General features: G+C 41.8%; 1 non-coding gene across 1 annotated transcript; it reads left to right on the top strand.

The window, feature by feature from the left end:
• The first annotated feature begins 1,269 nt into the window (after positions 1–1,269).
• On the top strand, positions 1,270–1,467 carry LOC134339513 (U2 spliceosomal RNA). Its single transcript, XR_010016419.1, has one exon. It is a non-coding gene; the product is annotated as a U2 spliceosomal RNA (small nuclear RNA).
• The last annotated feature ends 3,210 nt before the right edge of the window (positions 1,468–4,677 follow it).

Below are 4,677 nucleotides of genomic sequence, written 5' to 3'. Positions count from 1 at the left end.
CATGGTCTGCTATGAAAACACCTATGCCCTTGAATGGGAAAAACCTACAAGAAGTAATGGATACAGCCCAGTCCATCACAGTAAAAGCCCTCCCCACCATTGAACACATCTACAAGGAGCACTGTCACAAGAAAGCAGCAGTCATCATCAAGGACCCCCACCATCGTTACCATACTCTCTTCTCTCTGCTGCCACCAGGCAGGAGGTACAGGAGCCTTGGGTCCCACACCACCAGGTTTTAGGAACAATTATTTCCCTTCAACCATCAGGCTCCTGAACCAGAAGTGATTACTTCCCCCAACCCAAAACTGAACTGATTCCACAACCCATGGACTCACTTTCAAGGACTCTACAGTTCATGTTCTCAATACTTATTGCTTATTTATTTATTATTATTTTTCTCTTTTTGTATTTGTACAGTTTGTCTTTTGCACATTGGTTGTTTGCCCATCTTGGTGTGTGTGTTTTTCATTGATTCTATTCTATTGTAATTACTGTGAATGGCCACAAGGAGATGAATATTAAAGTCGTATATCCCGATGTGTACTTCTTTACTTTGAACTTTTGAACCTTTGAAATATTGTACCCTTTCATCTTGTACTCCACTACAATGTAAAACTCATTAGTTCAGCTCCAGTGTCTCATCCTCCACTATGGAAAGGGAGCTTGACTTGTTAATCCTTTTCTTTGTATGTCTGGTAAATGTCTCCATCTATGATCCACGTGTTAATCCTCTTGCTTGTCCTTCACCAGCACCCCTGCACAGCCATGTTCCCCCTCCCAATGGATGAATGGGTTTTCCCATTTTTTTTAAGCTCCTGACCTATTCTCATCTGTCTTACAAACTTGGATGGATGTGGAAAGCATTTCATTAGAAAGATAGGCCATTCCCAAGTATTAGGTTCAGGAACAGTTATTACTCTACAACCATCAAATTCCTGAACCAGCATGGATAACTTCACTCACCTCAACTCTAAACACATTCTACAACATACAGACTCACTTTCAAGGACTTTACAACTCAAGTTCTCAGTACTTGCACAGTTTGTATTCTTGTACATTGGTTATTGTCAATCTTTGTTCATTTATAGTTTTTCATAACATTCTAGTATATTTCTATTTTGCCCCTGGAAATGCCTGCAAGGAAATGAACCTCAAGATTATATACAGTTTGGCAACATGCATGTGCTTTGGTAATAAATTTACTTTAAACTTTGAAGTGTAAATGGGTGTCGAAATGCTGGTCGAGGAATTACGAAAGTCAAGTTTATCGCTTCTCGGCCTTTTGGCTAAGATCAAGTGTAGTACAAAAGTCAAGTTTCCTATTTCGTTACTTGTGGTTTGTTCCTCGTGTCATTGCAAGCCAATTACATTATTTTTATACACAAATTGCTGGAAGACTTCAGCAGGTCAAGCAGCATCTATGGAAGAGGAATAGACAATCCATGTTTTGGGCCAAGACCCTTCATCAGGACAAAGGGTTCTGATGAAGGGCCTCCAGTGAAGATTCCTAATAAATGGTCTAGGCCCGAAACACCGACTATCTTTTCCTCATTACGGCAAGCTGAATCAACCAATGCCTATTGGTTGGCTGACAATCAATCCCAAGCTGACTTTGACTGGTCATCATTCCTAACTACCTCTTGAATGTGCTTGCCTCAAAAGGGCAGCGTCCACTGTTAAAGACCCCCACCACCCAGGACATGCCCTCTTCTCATTGCTACCATCAGGAAGCAGGTGCAGAAGCCTGAAGGCACTCACTCAACAATTCAGGAAAAGCTTCTTCCCCTCTGCCATCTGATTTCTGAATGGACATTGAACCCATGAACACCAGCCTCTCCAATTTTTCATTTCTATTTATTTGCACTGCTTAACTACTCTAGTTAAAGTTTTCAGTTATCTCTCTATTATCATGTATTGCATTGTATTGCTGCCGCAAAGTTAACAAATTTCACACGTATGCCAGTGATATTAAACCTGATTCTGATAAACCATTTAAATAGTCGTGCTCTGGATGCGCTTCTGAGATTTGTAGAGCTTTGCGGTTTTACTGAATAAAGATTTATTTTCGTGTTGCAGATTTGTTCTGCTTCCTGGCTTTGGGTCTCATCAGTTGTTGTAGGTGATCAAACACAACTCCTCTCCATAGATGCTGCCTGACCTGCTGAGTACCTCCGTCATTGGTGTGTGTCACTCTGTATTTCCAGCATCTGCAGAATCTCTTGTGCTCATGTTATTTTTTATTTTGCTCTATCCAAAAGTTCTGAGACTCCCTTTGAAAGTTTAGTTATCGTCGCTGGGACACTTCAGTTAGAAGGCAGGCAGGTTATTTATGGATTTCACAAGGTCATTTTGCACAGATACTTTATGTTTGATCTCTTTGGGTTGAAGATCCCAGATAACGACATAGCACTTGTCATGGTTAAGGAACTATTTGTGTCACCAATTTGCTTCCCAGATGACCGGCACTTTGATATGGACACGGTGGAAAACTGTTGGGTTACTGGATGGCAAATGATAAGGGCAGGTAATTTGAGCTTTCTCTCGTTGGTATGTGTATTTGTTTCTCTCCTGGCATATTAGGTCTTTGCTCCTCCTTGCATCAGCCCATACTGGACTTAGACAAACTGTATAGTGTGCCCACTTACCCCCATATAAAAAAAAACAACATCCCACCTCCCAGTCTTGTGCCAATGCCCCATGTGAAGAACTTTAGAACATAAACACAACGACTACCCTGGGGAGCTGACACTGTACTGAGCATATTTGTTTATTTTTAATTTCCAATTAAAATACTTAACCATAAGACAGGAGCAGGATTAGGCCATTCAGCCCATCGAGTCTGCTCTGCCATTCAATCATGGCTGATATATTATCACCTCAACATCATCCACCTGCTTTCGCCCCATAATGTATGATGCCCTTGCTAATCAAGAACCTATCTGATTTAAAAGACCAATGACTTGGCCTCCACAGCTGTCTATGGTCATAATTCCACAGATTCACCACCCTCAGGCTAAAGGAATTCCTCCTCATCTCTGTTTTAAAGAGATGTCCTTCTATCCTGAGGCTATGACCTCTGGTCCTAGACTCAACCACTGTAGGAAGCATCCTCCCCACGTCCACTCTATTTAGGCCTTTCAATATTCAATAGGTTTCAATGACAACTCTCCTCGCCACCCCATTCATTCTAAACTCCAGAAAATACAGGCCCAGAGCTATCAAATGCTTCTCACACATTAACCTTTTCATTCCTAAGATCATTCTCATGAATCTCCCCTGTATCTTTCAAATCCCAGCACAAGCTTTCTGAGATAAAAGGCCCAAAACTGCTCTCAATACACCAAAGGCAGTCTGACCAATGCTTTATAAAGCCTCAATATCGTATCCTTACTTTTATATTCTAGTGTTCTCGAAATAAATGCTAACATTGTATTTGCCTTCTTTACCACCAACCCAGCCTGCAAGTTAACTCCCAAGTCCCTTTGCACCTCTGATTGCTGAATTTTCTTCCCGTTTAGAAAATAGTCTGTCTTAATTCATTCTACCAAAGTACATGACCATACAGTTATCTACATTATATTCCATCTACTTTAATATTAATTAAAGCTTCACAGAACCCCTTGTAATGTTTGGTACTCCACCTGAGGAAGATGTGCACCCTACACTGAGAATCGCTGCATTCCACTGTTCAAAAGAAAATTACTTAGAAAAAGAAAGTTATGAAAAGATGAGAGAAAATACCAAATGCTGAATGGGGTGTAAATCCCATACTGGTAGAATTTGCTTCCGTGGCTGTGTGCTCAAGTAAATCATTGATCAATGCTGATCTATCTTTTCACTTGAGCTGATTTGAGAGCTCAAATGAGCCAACGGAGAGGAGGTGGAAGAGCTCAAGGCTTAGAATAATCTCATCCTCAATGTCAACAAGACGAACAAGATGGTATCAACTTCAGAGAACTCACAACACTCACACCCCTCTTTACATCGGCGGCACAGCAGTGGAAGCTGCAAGCACTTTCAAACTCCTGGGAGAGCACATCTCGCACAATCTCTCATGGTCTCAGAACACACCCTACACAGTCAAGAAAGCCTCTACTTTCTGAGGAGGTCGAAGAGAGCTGGACTATGCACATCCATACTCGCGTCATTCTCCAGATGCGCAGTAGAGTGTATCCTCGCATGCTGCATCACAGCACAGTACAGAAAGTGCACTGCACCGGACAGGAGTGCCGTACAGCGGGTGGTTAAAACTGCCCAAAGTATCGCTGGCAACAGCCTACCCGCCATCAAAGATGTATATAGAGAAAGGTGCTGGGAAAGGCTTGCCAAATCATGAAGGATCCCAACAACCGGGCTCGTAGACTGTTTGTCCCCCTCCCATCAGGGAAGAGGCTATGCAGTTTTATGCTGGAACCAACAGACTCAAAAACAGTTACTTTCCACAAGCCATCAGGCTCAACAACACCTCCACCGTTAACCCACCCCACCACATTTCCTGCCAGTCACTTATGTACTGTACATACAATCAGTCTATGTATATAAGCTAATCTCATGTATTTATATTTATTGCGTTCTTTGTTCATTATCTCTTTTATGCTGCCTCTGATCCAGAGGAACAATGATTTCATTTTCCCTTACACTCGTGTACTGATGAATGACAATAAACAATTTTGA

Source organism: Mobula hypostoma, chromosome 29, assembly GCF_963921235.1.
Source record: "Mobula hypostoma chromosome 29, sMobHyp1.1, whole genome shotgun sequence".
Lineage (NCBI taxonomy): Eukaryota > Metazoa > Chordata > Chondrichthyes > Myliobatiformes > Myliobatidae > Mobula > Mobula hypostoma.
This window is presented reverse-complemented; position numbering and strand designations above follow the sequence as displayed.